Below are 21077 nucleotides of genomic sequence, written 5' to 3' on the forward strand. Positions count from 1 at the left end.
TTGTTCACAACCAGATGCTAAAATTTTCTGAAATTTTGGGTTGTCACCCAATTTGGTCGTGAACTGAAACGTTCATGACCAGAGGTTTCACTCTAGTCTCATCCAGAGTTGGAGGGGTGGGCAAAAGACTATTTCTGAGCATACCCCAGCAGTTAAGATTGAGAAGCAAAGGATAGGTTGGAGGTAGTAGCCTTTCTTCTCATCCAGAAATCTATTCAAATTACTGGTCATTCCCACATCTAATGGCAGACAGGATGGGTTTCCATTGAGATAAGAAAGACTCCTAGCTTCCTTGACCATGCACATCTGAAAGCTAGCAGATGTTGAAGTTAGCAATCTGTAGTTTTGCTAGCTGAACTGAAAGGTTTGTGTGCTTGCTGCATCTGGCTGCTGGGACTGGCCAGAAGTGTGCTGGATGCAAGCTAAACTGGAAATAGTAAGTCTTCAACAAATATGCCCCCCCCCTTTTTTTTTGCAAGCGTAACATTCTGCATTCCTGAATTGTCACTCGTTGTGGTTATATTATTCACCATAACCCTAACAGGCCCACGAATAATTTGGCTTCTGTGAGCCGGTTGAAAAAAAAACCTCTGATTCCTGCTCATCTTGAAGCATGAGCACAATGGAAAAATCTGCATGACAGATTTCTTTCACATGTTGTGGTACAGCTTCTGTTGCCAAAACTTTTCCCTATGCTACAGTGAGGGTCAGATCTGATTCAAGAAAGAAGCTGTGATGGACTGCTTCTTCTTTAATTCACAAATAAAACAACCACAAAGCAGGCCCATTCTCACGTCACAGAATATAGCATAGTGCCAGGGTTGATCCTAATAATCTCTTCTGGATTCTTTGGGGCCTTTCTTAAAAGCATTCAACTTGTGTTTGGTAACTGTTTACCATGGACAAATATATGCCTCCACAAGTGCAACAACTTCAGCAGACTTGGATCTTGGAACATCTGGTCCAGTATGTCAATGCAGGGGTGGGATCCGACCGGCATAACAACTGCTTTGGGGAGCGTGCGCATGCGCATCAATCGCATGCTGCATGCGTGTGTACTCTACCAGCTCCGGCAAGCATTTACCTTCTCCAGCTGACAAGCGGGACTCAGCTGTGCTATGCAAAGCACCTGAGGAGGAAAATGCATCCACTAAAGGACATCCTAGAGCCAGGCAGGTGGGTGGGCCAAACAACAAAACAAAACCTCATCCCAGTGAACCGGTTTGGTGTCAACTGCTCTTTGGAGCTACCAGTTCTCTAGAACTGGTAGGATCCCACTTGTGTGTCAATGGATATTAATGTATTTTTTTAAAACCTTCACAGACCATCAAAAAATTGTGTTTCTAGTTTCAGGGCTCTCAATGTTACTAGTTGTTACCACCAAGAGACCCAGATTGGTCTATTAATTAAGGCACCTGGATGCAAAGCAGGAGATTGTGAGTTCAAGCCCCATCAGCTGGATGATTTGGGGCCAGTCAGTCTCTCTCAGCCCTAACCCAACTCACAAGATTGTTGTTGTGGGGAAAAGAAGATGAAGAAGGTATGTTGGAAATGTTTGCCACTTTGAGTTATTTATAAAAATAATAAAGGCTGCATACAAATAAATAAATAAATTCTCAGGGGCAGTGGAGAAGATCAAGGAGAGGCCAGTCCTTGGTATCTGCTACAACAGCAACAAAAGTCTTTGCCAGTGAAAAAACACATTTTCATCCTCATACTCTAGTATACTTATGTGTGAGATGCACCAAAGCACTTTTGTGGTGAAAGGATTAACTGGTGACATCATTCAGGTGACCCTGAGGGCACAGATAAACCTCCAAGTGCTTCAACGACCCTCTAAAAGGATGCAAATGACCAGCTGTCTGAAAGGAATATAAATCCTTCCATTCCCCACTATCCTGTCAGAGCTGAACAAGTTTCTTGGATGAGAAGCAAAACATCTTCAAAAAAAAACAAACAAGAAAGTCCAGTTGCCTCCTGAAAAAGCACCTGGATGACGGAGAATCTCTATAGATGTTTGGTGACATTATTGTTGTCCAGGGGATGCCCAGTTGGGGGTTCCTTTCATGTCCCTGTTAATAAGCCCACTAAAGTGGTACCTATTTATCTACTCATACTTGCATGCTTTCAAACTGCTAGGTCAGCTGGCTTCTAATGTGGGCTTGAAAATCATCAATCCAGCATTCTAACCATGTGAGAAATAAATCAAGCCCTGAATCCATTAGCTGTAATATTCCATCCTTCACTACCATAATCTTAATGCTGCAATACATAAACTTAGCCCTTCTCATATAATAAAACATGTAATTATTGCTAATGCTGCAGCAAGTGTCTTGAACTTGAACTAAATATCCATGATGCATTCACCTCGTGGTCCAGGGTTGTAGACAAATATTCTGAAACACTATGTAAATGAACTCACATGAGACAGTAAACAAGAATGTTGCAATATTGTTTTACTGACTACAAGTTGTTCAACAAATAATTTCGATCCCGAAAGCACTCAAGGTCATTTTAAGTTGTCAGGATGATGAAGAAAGAATGTTATGTTTGGTAGATAGGAAATGAAATACAATAATCTGCATATTATTATTACTACATAATCTAGAGTTGAAGATTATTTACATAATAACATCTGAATATAATGTTTCTGCCTTCAGCCCAAGCAGAGGTGGTCATGTGAAAAGAACCAAGATGGCCTTCAAATCAATTTAAAATTCTTCCAAGTCAGCTTAAATTCAGGATGGAGTTAGTAGTTAAGGTATTTGACTAGTTAAGGTATTTGACTACATTCTGTTCCATGTTCAGCTACAGAAGTTTATTTCTCTCATCTATTGGTAATAGATCTATTCTCAGGGGTGTGTGGATGAGGAAATAGAAGGAAACTGATCTTTGTATGCCACTTTGAGCTTCAGGATATACAATACTCAGGCAACAGTAAACATGAAAAATTAAAAGTTATAGCCAAAATATTTCTTGAACTCAAAACATGCATGTTTCATTTTTTTATATTTGTCTGTTAGGACCCAGCTATCAACAGATTTCCTTAATAATAACAATATTGCATAAGTGTGATGGCACTTTTTTTTCTTTTTGTATAGTGAACATTTGCTCAATTAAATGTTCTGTAGGACCAGAACACTTGTCCACAACTCTCTGTATTTTCAGAATAAGGATATTGACCCATTTCAGGTTTAAGATTTTTATTTACAGACAATCGCAGCATATTCTTTATATTTATTGTTGCATTGATTTCACCAAACTCTAATCCATCTTCATATGGATGTTACCAGGTACATGTTATCAACATGCAGTGCACCAAGCAGTCTTGTGTAATTTGCTGGCATATTTTTTTTTAAGTATTAAATTTTCTGTGACTACTACCACTGTCCTGAAAAACGTATTGCTGAAAGCCTCCAATCTCACTAGCACTGGTTGTGCTTTGTTGCCCCAAACAGCTGATCAGAGGACCAGCTATTCCTTTAAATTTATCTATGTGGCCATTTCCCCAGCCTCGTCCATACTGTCAACATAATAGCAATAGCACTTAGACTTATACACTGCTTCACAGTGCTTCACAGCCCTCTCTAAGCAGTTTACAGAGTCAGCATATTGTCCCCAACAATCTGGGTTCTCATTTTACCGACCTCGGAATGATGGAAAGCTGAGTCAACCTTGAGCCTGGTGAGACTCAAACTGCCAAACTGCAGTCAGCAGAAGTAGCTTGCAGTACTGCATTTTAACCACTGTGCCATCTCGTTATTCTGCCAAAGAATAAATCAAAACAATAGGTAATGCAGGTTTTTTCTTTTTTTGTCCAGCTATGGACAAGACAGGTGAAACCCAATATCTTCTATGGAATATCTTCTACAGAAAGATGAAATCAATGTCATCTAGCTGCTTTTCTAGTCTCCTTTAAAAAAAAACATTTAACTGTGCATGACGGCTCTGTGTGTGGTTTTGTGCCTTCGTACCAGGAAAGTCCCTGCAATTTTCTTAGGAGGATTTCAGAAATGGTTTGCTATTGCCTGCTTCCTATGGCTGAGAGAGAGGGACTGGCCAAAGGTCACCCAGTTTTATGCCTGAAATAGAGGTCTCCTGATTTTCAACCTGGTGTCTCAGCCACTATACCAAATTGGGTCTTGTGCACGAGGTCAGCCCTGATTAAAACCAGATACCCAAAGTAAGGCTAAAAGCTTCTCTTCTAAGTCATTTTGTTCCCTTTTACACACAAAGGTGTAGAAAACAAGCAAGTGAAAATTCTGCTGGTACCAACTGCAGGGTTTGATTGTTGTGTGCTGCTTAATGGAACAGTATTGGGGATTTGGAAATCCTTCTCCCCTGTGTATGATAATCAAATCAAATCAAATCAAATCAAATCAAATCAAACGTTTACTGTCAATGCACAACATGTGTACAATGACATTGAAATGAGCCTCCCTTGGTGCTGGCCCTGCAAGTCTATCATATTAAACTTAATTGTGCCATTTATGTTGCATTCAGAAGTCTGACAACCCACGGATAAAAGCTATTTTTCAGCCTATTCATTTGGCTGGCTATGCTTCTATATCTCCTGCCCAATGGTAGGAGAGTAAAGAAGTGCTGAACAGGGTGTGAATCATCTCTGAAGATTTTCCTCACTCTGCTGAGGCAGCGGGTCCTGGCAAGTGATATCAGGGGACAGCCCATACTTTTTGGTGTTGTGCTTATCACCCACTGTAATGCCTTTTTGTCTGTGGCTGTCAAGCCAGCATACCATATCGTAACACAATATGTAAGGACGCTTTCTATAGTACACACAGGGGTGGGATTCAAATTTTTTAACAACTGGTTCTGTGAGCGTGGCTTAGGTGGTGGGTGTGGCTTGGTGGTCATGTGACTGGGTGGACATTGCTTGGTGGTCATGTTACTGGCTGGGCGTGGCCAACTCAACATCACTCACATCGAGGCACGCATCTCCTCGCCTGGCCTCTCATGACTGTGGAGATGCTGCAACAGTCGAAAGTGTGAAAAATGGTCATAAGTCACTTTTTTCAATGGTCACTCCACACACAAGCAAAGTACCAGCAAAGGAAGAGATATAAACTCCAGAAATGTTCCTGAGACAGGAAGTCTAGTCCTGCCAAGAATGTAATAAGCGTTAATGGAGAGGCAGTTTATGTAACACCAGAATGTTTCCTTCCTGCCTTCCTTACAGGATTAGGTCAGTAATTTCTTCTAACAACCGGTTCTCCGAACTGCTTCGAATGTTAACAACCGGTTCTAGCAAATAGGTGCAAACTGGTAGAATCCCACCCCTGAGTACACAGGTAAAAGGAAGTCATCAGTCATTGTTCTATCTGATATTTCTGCAAGGCCCTAAGGAAATGGAGTCTCTGTTGAGCCTTCCTGACCACCTGGAATGTATTATTTTTCCAGGTGAGATCTTGGCTAAGGTAGACTCCCAGAAATTTGAAAGAGGAGAAATTTAATAGGGGATAGGAGGGACAATATATCCCCAGGATGTTTGGACATACTTCCACACTGGATCAGTTTGGTAATGTGGATTTGGAAGCCCTTCCTACCCTTAAATCTAAGTTTTGATTTTAGAATTAATGATACTGTGTGATGGCAAATAATCATGTTCTCTTTTATATAAGGAACTGAATGCTCCAAAATTAATAGCAATGTAATATCTTTAATCGAGAAAACAGATGCTGCTTTGTTCAAGATTCTATTTAATATTAACATACAGATCTTGGAGTTAAGGCATGCACTACAAGGAAGGCACTAATGCATAATACAGGCATATGTTAATAAATATCCATACTGTATGTAAACCTATATCCTTACCAATACCCTGCATGGGAAGATCTGAAGAACAGTTACATTATGACACATGTTAATATGTCAAACTCTACAGAATAAAACAAGCCATCATTTGGGTTATATTAGCTTACACAGATGGAATCTATTTGGCAAATTATGAAACAGTTTGTTAAGCTTTTTACCAGTCTGTTTCTTTTCAAATGAAACAATATTTCTATTCTTAAGAAATGAATTAGAACTATTTAGTCAACTTTTTACAAAACCAGAGATTCAAATCTTTTTTTTATTTAAATTTTATTGTTTTTTAAGACAAACGTAGACAAACAAAACATAAAAACATCAAGCCATCTTCCATATATACAGTATGTCGGTTGGTTTCCAAATTTTTCTGTGCTTCCATTTCGTAGTCTTCAATTACAATTACATTATATATGTTTCTCATATTGTCAATCAAACATTAAATACATTAATATCATTGTTAATCAATCATTTGACTATACTATTATTCATTCATGTTTTACGAGATAATCCATATTTTACTTAATTTGTTTTATGGTAGTTCATATTATCATCTCAAATCTATCCTACAATCATTTTGTAGATATAATAAGAAAAAAAATACATCTTTTTTGTATTTTTTTTCTTATTATATCTACAAAATGATATTTTATATCTATAAAATTGTTTATCATCTTGTTCTCTGATTTCAAATGTCAATCTACTCATTTCAGCCCATTCCAATATTTTCTTAATAATTTCCTCCTGTGATGGTATTTTCTCATTTTTCCAGTTTTTGGCAAATACAATCCTAGCCACTATTAATACATTTACAATCAGGTATTTCAATTCTTTACTATATATTTCAGGTAAAATTCCCAATAAAAATATCTCTGGTTTCAAGTCTATATGCTTTTTTGTCATTTTTTCCAACCACGTGTGGATTTTAGTCCAATATTTTTGGGCATCCGCACAAGTCTACCACATATGGTAATATGAGCAAGGTATCTGATGACATTTCCAACATTTTTCAGATTTGTTCTTGAACATTCTTGCTATTCTTGTTGGGGGAAAATGCCACCTGTAAAACATCTTATACAAATTTTCTTTATATGCTGTTGACATTGTCATTTTACAATTTTGAGACCACAATTTTTGCCATTTCTCTGGATCAATCCCATATCCAAAATTCTTCCCCCAAGCAATCATAGTTTCTTTAACTTGTTCTTCTTCTAGTTTAATTTCTAATAAATATCCATACAATTTTTAAATCACCTTTTCATCAGTACCTGTCAAAATCTTATCTAAATCAGTCAGTTTATCATAGAAACCTTCTGTTTTAGAATCTTTATCATACCTTGAATGTATTTGCGCATATGAAAACCAATTCATCTTTATAACTTGTTTGTCTAATTTTTGCATAGATTTAAGTTCACCCTTTTCATTCAATATTTCACCATATCTAACTGTTTGTTCCTTTTTATATATTATAGGATAGGAAAATGCTTCAGTAGTCAACAACCAGACTGCAATTTTCAAATAACATTGCCTTTTAGTCTTCTCCCAGTTTAACCACAGAGACTCCCATATATAATGTCTTCTAAAATACCCCTGTGTTTTAGTTCCTTTGTACCATAAAAAAGCATGCCACCCCAACAACAGATCATGCCTTCCAATGTCAACAATCTAGTATTTCTTAATGTTATCCATTCCTTAACCCACATCAAATTTGTAGCTTGGTAATACAACTCCCAATTAGGCAAACCAAATCCTCCTCTTATTCTGGCATCTTGCAAAAGTTTTAACTTTATTCTCGCTTTCTTACCTTGCCATATATATTTCAACACAATTTTATTTAAATCTTCAAAATAATCTTTTCCAAGCCTAACTGGAATTGTTTGGAACAAATATAAAATTCTGGGTAATATATTCATCTTGATTGTTGATATTCTCTCTATTAATGACAGTTGTAAATTTTCCCATTTCACCAAATCTAGCGCTATCTGCTGCTTAAGTTTAATATAGTTATTCTCTTTTAGTGTACTACATCTTGCTGTCAAATGATATCCCCAAGTACTTGATCTTATTCATGACCTGGATTTTCAATACATCTGCCAGTTCTTCCTTTTTGTCTTGATAGCATATTCTTTGTCAAAATCTTTGTTTTGTCTTTATTTATTTTCAAACCAGCCACCTTTCCATATACCTCTATCTTTTCTATCAATTTTGATGTTGTTTCTAGTGGGTCTTCTAAAATGAAAACCAGATCATCTGTGAATGCTTGCAACTTAAATTCTTACTTTTTAATTTTCATCCCTTTTATATCCTTTTCTTCTCTAATATTTCTGTTTAACACTTCCAAGGTTAACACAAACAACAGAGGTGATAGTGGGCACCCTTGTCTTGTTCCTTTTCTTATATCAATAGAGTCTGTCAGTTCTCCCTCTATCATTACCTTTGCCATTTGGTTAAGATATATAGCTTCTATTGCTTGGATAAATTTTTTACCAAAGCCCATCTGTTCCAACTGTAGTAACATGAATCACCAATTTACATTATCAAATGCCTTCTGTGCATCTAAAAATATCAAAGGCATTTGTTTTTCAGGGTGTGCCTTGTAATATTCCAAAGTGTCCAAGATTACTCTCATATTGTCTTTTATTTGTCTCTTGGCAGAAATCCATTTTGATCAGGGTGGATAAAATTATTTAGGTATTTTTTAAGTCTTTCTGCCAATATTGAAGCAAAAATTTTATAATCTGTGTTTAGTAAGGAAATAGGTCTATAGTTCTTGATTTGTAATGGCCTCCTCTTTTGCGATAAGTGTAATATAAGCTTCTAACCATGATTTAGGTATCTTCTTCTTTAACATAACTTCATTCATACCTTCTAGCAATGGAAGGTTCAATGATTCTTGTAGTGTTTTGTAAAATTCTGACAGAAGTCCATCTGGACCTGGTGCCTTTCCATTGTTTTGCTTCTTAAGTGCTTCAGTTAACTCCATCATCATTATATTGCTTTCTAACATTGTTTCAATCTCTTTGGGTATCTGGGGTAGATGAGCATTGTGTAAGTACTGTCTAACTCTTTCCTCATCAATATTCTCTTGTGTGTATAGTTTCCCATAATAGTCTCATATAATTTCCTTCTCTTTACTTCCATAGCAAACTTGGCCTTGATCATCTGTTAATTGCAATATTTTCCTTGATTCTTTCTCCTTTCTCAATTTATATGCTAACCATATACCTGGTTTATTTGCATCTTCAAAATAGTTCTGTTTCACACCTCTGATTTTCTGTGCTAGTTCTTCTTTTTCCATTAGTCCCATTTTATGTTTAATTATATCCATTTTTAACTTAAAATCCTTTTTCTCTGGCATTGTCTGTAGCTCTTTTTCAAGTCCTTTATACTCATCCTCTAATTTTTTTTGAGGCTAGTCTTTTCATGGTATTTCTTTTCCTTGTATAGTCTATTAGTCTGGCATATGCCTTCATTGTATCCCATACATTCTGCATTGATGTGTCTTCTTTTTTATTTTCTCTAAAGAAAGAGGCTGTATGAAGTCTTTTTCCTTTAATATAGTATTATTTAACGTCCATCTAGATCTTCTTCTTTGTCCTTTCCATTTAATTGTCATTGGATTGTGATCTGCCCAAGTACTTGTTTCAATATTTATTTCTTGGATATTAGCTAACAATTCTGTTGACATCCATATCGTATCTATTCTGGACCATGATAAATGTCTGTTTGAATAGAAGGTGTATTGTTTAGTCTTAGCATTTCTTTCTCTCCAAGTATCTTTTAAATTTATTTCATCTATCATTGTGAAAAAAGATTTAGGGAGAGTCTTTCGTTTTGCTTTGTTGTTTTCTGTGCTGTATAGTCCAATTTATTGTCTACAATTCCATTAAAATCTCCCATCATAACTATATTAGCATAGTCCAGTTCGATTATTTTCATATGTAGTTTTCTATAAAATTCTTCTTGATTGTCATTCAGGGCATAGATTGCAATCAGGAGTGTTTTCATATTATTGTCCATTATTTCCACCATTAGTAATCTTCCATCATCGTCGGTATAGATCAATTTCGCTGGGATAATATCTTTAATGTATAACAGCACTCCTCTTGCATTGTGTCAAAGAAGTGAATATTTTCCCTAATTTTGGCTGTATCAACATATTGTTTTTTAATATGTACTTCTTGTAGGCAGATTATACCAAATTTTAATTTCTCTAATTTATGGAAGGTTTTCCTTCTTTTAACAGCTGAGTTAAGAGATTCAAATCTTATTAACATCCATCTAGTTTCTTGGCCTTTTTCAACACTGTATAAAGGCAGGCATATCATTCCACTGACCAAATATTCAAAACACAGTAAAAGGGGTGAAGTTAATGGTAAGATTGTGTAATGGTAATTTTTAAAATTTTGATGAAAATTTTGGATTGTGAGAATGTATTTTATCAGTAATATAATATGTCTATCCCTTAAACACAAAAGGAGAATACAGCCCTACCTATCAAAAGCAGTACCATAAATGACAGATTAGGAATAGAAGTGAAAATAGGCAAGAAAAAGAAGAAGACACCTAAGGAAAGAAAACACCTATCCAAACTAAATGAATCCAAATCCCCAGGACCAGGTGGATTACACCCTGGAGTTCTGAAGGAGCTGTCAGGCATAATCTTGGAACCATTGAACCATATATTTCACAGTTTCTGGAGTACTTGGAAGAGAGGTGAAGTGGTTCCCTTCTTCTAAAAAAAGTGGGGGGGACATGAGAAAACTACAAATTGATCAACCTGACATCGATCCTGGAAAAGATTATCAAGGTGTTTTGTAACAGTTAAGCACAAGCAAAGCTGTTACTAAAGGCCCATGGGGCTTTGTCAAAAACAGATCATGCCAGAAATACTTTATTGACTAAATTATTAATATTAAGTGACTAAATTACTGGACCAGGGAAATGATGTTGACATAGTATACCTGGACATCAATAAGGCATTTGACATAGTAGACCACAGTACACTTCTTATTAAGGTAGAAAAAGGTGGGGCAGACAGCATCATTACCAGATGGATTTGTAACTGGCTGACCAACCACACTCAATGTGTAGTCTTCAATGGAATTACATGGAGGGAAGCATGCAGTGAGGTAACTTAACTTTCTGTTTTAGGCCTACTACTCTTCAATATCTTCATAAACAGTTTATATCAGACCTGGACATTTTTGAGCCTGTAGGCCACATCCAGCCCTTTGACTATCTTTCTCCAGCCCATGGCAACAGCAGTGGTGGCAGGGTTGGTGGCCATGGGGTCAGCAGTGACCCTTCACATCTGTCCTTCCAAGGTGGCCCTTGGGGAAATTAATTAACCACCCCTGATTTAGATTAGAATTAGAATTTTTTATTGGCCAAGTGTGATTGGACACACAACAAATGTGTCGGTGCAAATGCTCAGTGTACATAAAAGAAAAGATACATTTGTCAAGAGTCAAGAATCATAAGGTACAACACTTAATAGGAATGAGGAATAGAAGAGCAACTTGTGAAATTTGCAGATGACACCAAACAGGGGGAATAGCCAACATTTTACTGGTAGAAGATAGGCTCAAGATCCAGAAGGACTTGAACCCTGGGACCTATCCAACAAAATGCAATTCAGTGGTGATAAAAGTAAGGCTTTACACTTAGGCAAGTAAAATCAAAGGTATAGAATATAGAACTCAACAGCTGTGAGAGGGATCTAGGATTCCCAGTGGATAACCACCTAAATATGAACCAGCAAGTGTGCTGCAGTTGCAAAAAAAAAAAAAAAAGTCAAAGCAGTCCTAGGCTGCATCAACAGACAGATAGTATCAAGGTCATGTGAAGTGTTAGTATCACTTTATCCTGCTTCAGTAAGATCACACTTGGACAGTTTTGGTTGCCATGAGACAAAAAAGATGTTGAGACAGCATGCAGAGAACAACAACAAAGAAAATTAGGTAGCTGGAGGATAAATGATGAATGTTTTCAAGACCTGGTTATGTCTAGTCTAATTAAGGGAAGGACTAAGGGTGACATGATAGCAGACTCCCAATATTTGAGGGGTTGTCACAGAGGAGAGAAGAATCAACCCATTCCCCACAACACCTTAGTGGAGGACAAGAAGATGGAAACTTATCAATGAGAATCCAACCTGGAACTAAGGAGAATTTTCCTGTCAATTAACCATAAAAGTGCTTGCCTCCAGAAGTTGTAAGGCCTCTATCACTGGAGGTTTTAAAGAAGAGATTGCACAGCAATTTGTTCAGAATGATATAGGGCTTCCTCCTTGAGTCAGACTAGAAGACATCCAAGTTCCCTTCCAACTCTTTTATTCTATATTCTGATACCGAAACCTCATATATTTAGTTTTAAGACCATAACATATTAAAATATGGTTGGTTTTATCAATGGTTTATCAGACAAGCCACAATGGAGGATATACTAAACCACAAGCCATGATTATTAAACTACAGTTTGGATTCATGCTAAATGCTATGCCAAAAGTCTGTAATGTGTGGTAAAAATTCCAGAGGACAATCAGGTGTTCCTAAAACGATTGATTTTAAAAAAAAGCAAATAAATTTCAGTGCAAGTTTGAAGTCCGTTTTGGTGCAAACAAATATTTGTCTATTTTAACATAAACACAGTGATGGGAAATTGGGAACTTGGGGCCATTTGAAGACTTTGTTTCAAACTGGCATCACAGCAGAATAAAATCAGCTACTTAAAAAAATAAAACATTAAATAAACAAGATGATTATGCTTCACAAAGCAGGAATTACTTTTACCCATAGCCAGGTAGTCCTTCACCCAAATGTCTCGAAAAATGTTTTTCTCCCCTGGCAGTCTGGCATACTGTCTAGGGAATTCTAGGTCACTCATCTTAAAATTTCCAAAATTGAGAAACTTTGCTTTAAAGAAAGGTAGAATAAGTTTCTAGTTGTACAGAAATTACAAAGAAATAGGAGGAGATCTTGATATTCCTCCATCAGCCAGATATTCTATCAATGGGGATCTTGTTGTCTCCCAAGCAATCTTTGGTTTGAATTTAAACTAAGATTTCAGGAGAACATGAGGAAATAGGTGTCCCAAAGGTGTTTTTTCAAGAGGCAATTGGACTTTTGATTTTTCTATGAAGACATCCAGTTGCCTCTTGAAAAAATGCCTTTGGGACAACAATGACCTGGATGACTGAGAATGACCATAGATATCAGGAAATAGGTTTAAACTAAGATTTCAAGAGATCATTGGGGAAAAAACTGAATAATAAAAGATGTTCAACAATGAAATAGGCTGCCTGGGAAGTGATGGACACATCTTCCCTACATTAAATGGCCATTTGGCAGGGATGTTGAAGTAGTAGTTGCCTCTGTTGGTCTAGATTAGAGGTCTCCAAACTTGGCAACTTTAAGACTTTAAGACAACCTTCCTTCTATGATAGGATCAACATACCAAAAATTTTAAAATCTTTCCTCTTTTAGACGCAATTGCTATGACATTTTCACTTGAGTATAGTGCTGGAACAATGAATAAAAATATATATTGTCACAAAGATTTTTAATTGGGTTAGGGCATCTTAAAAGCTGTCCACCAAGGTCAGATGAGTAATCATCTATCCCAGTTTAGGGCTTACCCAGAGAGAACATCTCTAATTTGCACCTGAGAGTAAGGACGTAGTTTTATCCCTGTCAGATTTGATAGTAGAAGCACACTACAAAAGAAATCTAGAGAGTGAGTCTAAGTATAGCTGCTGCTAGGAATGAAAGAAAACTTAAGACCCATATAAAGAAAAAGTCAGACTGGCTGGAATTGAGGAACCAAATTTGGTTTTCCTTCTGCTTGTGCAATTTGACCAGTTTAGTAAAGCAGCAAAAATGGATAAAGTCAATGCCTTTGTAGCCATTTCTCTCCTGGAAAAGCAAGCATTCATGCACATATAATGATTATAGTGTTACATATCGGTATACAAAGCTATGTACTTAAATATCTGTACAGTCGTCCTCAACTTACAACCATTCATTTAGTGAGCATTTGAAGTTACAATGGCATTGAGAAAAGTGACTTACAACTGATCCTCATACTTACAACAGTTATAGCATCCTCACAATCTCAAGATTAAAATTTAGATGCTTGGCAACCGGTGTGAATTTCCCAGAGAGCTTCCAACAAACAAAGTCAATGGGGGAAGCTGGATTTACTTGACATGCTTCCAAAGACGTTGGTAACTACACTAATCTGGACTTTCCATATAAGTCTGAATAAAGGTAAGAAATTTTGATCAGAGAAACATATTCAATGTTTCTTTAATGTTCCCTTTTAACAGAAGGAAACCATATGGTTTATTAATGCAAACATAATATTTTCTTGAGATCTTTGAGGAATGCAAGCGAGTGAATATCCAGTACCAAAATTCCATTGTTGTTTTCTCTTTAGCCAATTTGATTTTATCATGGATATTAATTGTTGTTAGAGGAATCCAAACAGCATGAAATCAGACTTCTCCCAACCATCTGCGGTTCTCAAAAATGAGAAATGTTCTCTGATAGTATTACAGTCTGTTTTGTTATAAATTAGGTCTGTTTAAGAAAACTCTGGTCAACTCAAATTTGCATTTCATTTTTTGAACAAAGAATGACTTTGGTAGTAACCACAGTATCAAATAGTCAGATATATCCAATAGTTTTATTACTTTATTGCAGAAAAACTATCCAAATCATGTAACAAAAATAATGAACATGATTCATATTGTAACTCCAGCTCTTCTGTTTCTTCTTTTGAAAAATATAGAATTAAATATATTTAATTTGCCTCTTATGCTATATTTAAGCTAGCGCTCCATTTTCAGGTTTTTGTCAGGCTACAGAACTTTTCCCATTCACTCAACTAGAATGAACTTCTGAAAATGTATCCAAACGTATCACAAAGGAATTCTTTATTGAGATGAGACAATTCCTGTAGGAGTTCAAAGCATTGTCTGAGGTCTCTCAGGCATCCAGGGATACATAAGGGAGTTTAGAACCACTTCCCTTATCTCGGTGTGTATTTAGTGAAACAAAAGCCAGTATGTTAATTCCTCCCCACCCCTCTTGTTAGAACGAACTATTCAAGAGGTTCCCAAAGTACAATCTCACTGTGGAATTTTTATGACCTTCTCATCTCCTGGTTGTGCCTCTCAGAGGTGATAGTTCTGGCCATCTGGCTTTTTTCCTTCCATCGTATCATGTGTGGGTTATACAAATTCGATATAAAATTAAATATATTCAGCTTACATCAAGAAAGGATTTCTTTATCAGCCTCCCCTCCCCCTTTTCTTCTTCCACTGAAGAAATAACAGATACACGGACCTGACAATTTCTTTGAATAAAAGTTGGCTGCTAAATAAACTTCCCTTCCATAACCATTGTGAAAGTAGATAATCTTCAACCTTTAAAAAACCCCATGAGTTACTAGTTGTTTTCCAGACAAAATATTGACCATTAAGACTCTGAAGATAAGATTTTGCCGAAGTGCTAATTTCTCCCCTGTCACCTTCATAGTTTAAGAAACTAGGGAGGATCCTTCTCAGATGTTTGCTATGTTCCTTCTGCAGGCTCATCAATCTCTTTTGCCTAGTTGCTGCTTTCCATCCTGTCTCCCAACGTCATTCCATTTCCATTACACTAACATATTCTAAGATCCAGATTATATTACAATATCTAACATATAGTTTTTATGTTAAAAATTGCAACCACAGGATGTCCAAACCAATGAAGAGAGTAATAGAAGGAGAGAAGATATGTCTAAGTAGTGGCTTCATCATTTGAGGTATTACTAAATGGAAAATGAACAAACCAAACAGGGGCAATTTTCCTATAGTTGTATCTTTAAAGAAAGGAACAGAAAATATCTAACGAGACACTGAAATATAGTGCTTGTTTGTCCAGCTTGTTCTGTTAATAGAAAAACTAACAAATTGATTACTGTTCTGCAAAGTGCTTCTAAACAAGGTATTTGAGGTGGGAAGAGGAAAACAAACACCAGTAAAGACGTCATTCTCATGAGCTGTGTTGAAATTCTGGGAACATTTATTCACAACAACCCCATTTGGGATACAAGTTATTCCATTACAAGGTTAAAAGCATTGCATCTGAAAAACAAACAAAGTCTTGGAAAATAAAGGCAACCAAGTTAATAATCTCTGGCAGGTTGAAAAAAAAATGAGTTGCTTATCAAGGACAGCTTAAATTGATCCTGGAATTGGGGAGAATTATCTCTAAATGCAGGGAGCTCCTTTGCTTGTACCTTATGCCAACCTTGTAACACTATTGGGAAGCCTGATTGTTATAACTGTTGTTTGTTTACTATGACTACTATTACTACTACTAATCAGAAACAAAAACAGTGTTATGAATGCCTTTTGTACATCTAGCACAAGAGCAGGCAATCAAAATGAGCTGTAAATCTGGTTGAACAAATCTATAAACATATAACCATTTTCTTTTAATTATCACATAAAGAATTGAGAATATAGCTTCCTGTCTATTTTATGGGGAAAGAAGCTTTAATATTGCCCAGCTTAAGTAGGCCATATGCAGGCAAGATTTCCATTTCCTTGCTGGTAATGGTTGACATAAAAAACAACGTTCTTTGGGCTTCCCATAAATAACAGAAACTTATAAGTGGTTCAGAGGAAGTCATTGCCTACATGTGAACTGTACAAATTAGATATTGTGTTTTGTTTCTTTGAATAGAGCTATTCTCTTGACCATGATTTTTGTCAATAGATTTCTACCCATGCAAAGTGACATGATTGTAAAAATGATTTCAGGTTCAAGACCTCAATTCCTTATGAATGTGATCAAGGATAGCTTCCTAGTGATAGCTGGTGATGGTGTTGTTTGCTGTTGGACTACAAAACTGATCCTAAATAGTCTCAACAATAGCCATCATTTATATCTGTAGAAAGTTCTTATTGAAAATATCACTTGCTTACTTATTCTATTTGTCAGCTGAACCTTCTTGGACTGCTGTCTTCCATTGTTGGGTTTCAAGCCCAACAATCCATGTCCCGTTAAAATAAGATACAATCCATTCCAGTAATGCATCTCATGAAACCAAAGTATACTGAAGATTATGAGAATTTAAGTCCAGCATAGTATTAATATTGGCATGCTGCACAGTGTTGAAGTAGTAGACCTGATATTTTTGTTATAATTTTGTTACACACACACATAGAAACACAGGAAAGTACTTTTGATTCATCTAGCTTGAATCATGTCAATTGACTCTCCTGAATGGCACACCAAGAAAATTGTATTTCTCACTGGATAATTAATAGATGAAACATCTTTCCATATTTATATAAATATGGGCTGTCTTCCATATTTATATTCATGTTTGTAATCTGATTAGGGAATGTACATTTCTAACCCATTTTCTTGACCCGTGGATCAAAATTAGTCTAGCAGTGCAAGAATGGACAGTTTTCATGCTAGAGAGAAGCAATATGTCAACATAGACCAGGACCCTTCCAAAGCCATCAAAAGGATGGTCAAAAATCCCTTGATTCAGAAAGAGGAGAAAAGAAATCAATTTTTCTAAAATTTAACCCTTGAGCCCAGACTCTCTCTACCACAATGTATACCTGCCTTCATTCTTGCCTGCAATAAAGAGATAAATCTTGCACCTTCCTTGAACCTTCTGCCTAATAAACCAATTCCTGATAAGGGTATACATTTTCCAGAGAGCCAAAATTTACTGCTGTCTCACACAACAATTTTGTTTTAAAGAGAACATAGGAAACTTATACCAGGAAAGCCATCCATCCAACTCCCTAAGTATTGGCTACTCTAGTAACTAGTAACTTCTCTAAACCTTTCATCTTCCCTTGAGATTACAGGAATTAAACAGGGGTTTTCGGCATCAAAAAACTGTGTTCTGCATTTGAGCTATGCCCCTTCACTTAATGTCACAGTACAACATTACAACAGCCACAGTAAATACTGCACAGGAGTATAATTTATATCCATTAGCACATTTTCACAAGTAATAGGCTGATTTTCTATTTCCAAATTAAAGGCAAGTCAGATTGATGTGTCTGGGAGATTTTGAGAGTCTCAGATTTGCAAGATCTGAGGCTGATTTCCTTGAAGAAGTTTTTGTCAAGAGAATCCAGGCTTAGAATTTGAAAACTTAGTTGTAAGTCATTGCAGAATCTGAATTGACCCACCATTCACTCAAATCAATTTTCTCTTTGAGAAATTTCCACTAGAGAAACCAAGAATTCAACCAAATGGTAGCGTCAAATTTTTGAGTTTGTAGCTTGAAAATGCTTGGAATTACTTGAGCGTCAACTTATAAGTATTGTTGTTGTTAATCTTATGCATCTAATAATACCAATGCCATGACCCTTGATAAGAAGCAGACAATTATGGGTCAATATTAAAAAACACATTACATACAAACACAAATATAGAACAATATGATAGTTCAGGAAGGCAGCAGTGCCAAAACTGTGATAAAATTATTATTGTATTATTATTGTATGACTATAAAATATTTTCAGAAATAACTTTCTTTACTCCTTTGAGTAAAGAAAGATGCTTAGTGAATTAGAATGGAAATCAAAATTTGTATGTTCTTATATTAAATGCTGAACATCCCAATATGAAAATGAAAGATTGACATATAAGTTAGATCAGTGATGGCTTACCTTTTCATCATCGCATGTGAAAGTACATGCATGTGCACACACATACCTGCACCTATAATGCAATGCGTGCACAACCCCCGCCCCCTGCACATGCATGCACTATCCCCCACACATGCCCCATGTCTCTGTGCATGCGTGTGTCTCCCCACGCATGCACAGCAGATACCCGACAATCAGCTGGCTGGTGGGAGATGTGCACGCATGTGCAGTGGACCTGATCTGGGGTGATGGCTCACGCGCCGGCAAAAATGGCTCCACGTGCCACTTCTGGCACATGTGCCATAGGTTCGCCAAAATGGAATTAGATGATAGATAGATAGATAGATAGATAGATAGATAGATAGATAGATAGATAGATAGATAGACAGACAGACAGACAGACAGATAGATAGATAGATGATATATGATAAATAGGGTGTGCCGCCAAAGAAATTATTCAGAATGAAAAAGAATATATACAAAGTATGTATGTCTCTGTCTCTGTCTCTCTCTTTCTTCTTTCTCTCTCTCCCTCACTAGCTACTTATCATCCATCCATAGTTTCTTCATACATCTTATGGCCAGTACATGAGCACAGTTTAGCAAGGCATTGGGAACAACAATAGAAGCTCAAAATGTCATTTGCTCAGAGAGAGAAAGCAGTTAGCCAAGATGCAAGAGCTAGACAGACCAATCTGAGCATACCCTGGATTGTAAAGGAAAGCCTACAACTCAATGCTATGCTCAATATGGATCTAAAAATGCCTGGCATTAGAATAGAATACTTTATTGGCCAAGTGTGATTGGACACACAAGGAATTTGTCTTGGTGTAAATACTCTCAGTATACATAAAGAAAAGATACATTCATTAAGAATCAAGAATCATAACGTACAATACCTAATGATAGTCATAGGGCACAATCAACAATCAAATCATACTAGGAAACAGTCAATATAAATCGTAAGGATACATACGTAATTATACAAAGTCAAAAGGATATCAAACTTTCCTCAAGAACTCAGCAAGAAACCAGAAGTCAATTCAAGACATTCCACACAAGTGACCATCATGCACAAAGTTGATGCACTATTCCATTGCTGTTTCTGCATAGGCTTGAATCTCCTCAGCCAGATAATCACAAGGACTGGATATGGATACAGATTCAAGAGTAGAACTATCATGGGCCAACTTCTCTTCATGGATGACATTAAGTTATATGCTAAGAGCCTATGAAATATTGACCTGGTATGGATCTACAAGTGAGGACATTGGGAAGTCATTCAGACTGGAGAAGTGTGGCCAGATGGTAGTCAAGATAGGGAAGTTAATTAAGACTGATGCGGTGAATCTACCAATGGGTCACACAGTAGATACATAGATCAGTTACAAGTACCTTGGTATCCTTCAGTCACATGGGAACCACAATGAGAAGGTAAGGAAGACAGCAACATCCACGTATCAGCCAGCTCAATAGGAAGAATAACATCCACATGTAAGCCTTGCCTTTCATCAGAAATCCTGCCAGTAGAGTGAGCTGGCCAAAGGAGAACATGGAAGCTGCTAAAGATGAATTGCTGAGAGAATGCCTGAAGTAGCAGCAGACATGGGAGGAAGTTCAAGCAAAGGAAATGTGGTGGCAAGATAAGACCTTGCCAGCTGAGGTGGCAGACAATGGAGAAATCATAACAGTGGCCAGAAAAGGTTGGGCTAAAACACATTAGTGAGGCACTGAGCACAAGAACAGGCCCTAAACACCAGATCCACAGAAGTGGGATTCAACCACATTAGACTGGACCCTATGCAAAAGAGACATCAGAAACAATCCAACACATACTTCAAGGTATAAGATGCAGGCAGAAACCACATACATTGAACGGCACAAGCAAATAGCTGGCACTGGGCACAGAAAAGACAAAATCATAGAATATGGCCAAAGTACATGGATTGTGTATGGAATTCTGTATTTAATACTAGGTTTCCTTTTAGACATTCTGCAAAGTGTTGCTTTTACCACAGGCCAGTAATGAATACAGCAGATCATCTGGGCTGCTTACCTAATTCCACTCTGCAAGGCAATTGCTAAGGTGAAGTTCTGAATTTCAAAGAAAGAACTGAACATCCTACTTCATCTAAGGTTTTCACTGTAGTTAGTGGTAACTTAATCTTTTGATGAGAACAGTGCAAAATACAATTCCTTCTTCTTCCATGAGTAAAACTGTCTACACTGGATATTTTTTTAAAAAAACATATCTTTTCTGTGTTTTTTTAAAAATGCATTTGATACATCTTAACTTGGGTATTGAAGAAAAACTTATTTTATAACTTTTGATGTATTTTCTGTAACTCCCAATATTTATTTTATTATTCTTTTAGAATTAACATCATTTTAATAACTTCTGTCATCCAACCATTTTTTAAAGACATGGCAATAGTTTAAAGTATTTCCTATGGTTTTACTTAACATTTTAATCACAGTGAACAGTATGTTAATTTATCTGGGAAATCATACAAGTAATCTGACAACACCACAAGATTATGAAAGAGGATTTCAGAGTCAATACTCATTGGAGAAA

At 36.6% G+C, this 21077-nt stretch overlaps 1 long non-coding RNA gene across 1 annotated transcript in view; it reads right to left on the minus strand.

The window, feature by feature from the left end:
- Nucleotides 1-20073, minus strand: part of LOC148132578 (uncharacterized) — a 147407-nt gene extending 127334 nt beyond the window's left edge. Inside the window, exon 1 of the long non-coding RNA XR_015748243.1 lies at nucleotides 19898-20073. This is a non-coding gene — a long non-coding RNA (uncharacterized LOC148132578). The remainder of the gene's footprint in view (nucleotides 1-19897) is intronic.
- Nucleotides 20074-21077: the final 1004 nt, after the last annotated feature.

Source organism: Notechis scutatus, chromosome 2, assembly GCF_049901735.1.
Source record: "Notechis scutatus isolate UNSWTSFEM ecotype Mainland chromosome 2, rNotScu1.2, whole genome shotgun sequence".
Classification (NCBI taxonomy): Eukaryota; Metazoa; Chordata; class Lepidosauria; order Squamata; family Elapidae; genus Notechis; species Notechis scutatus.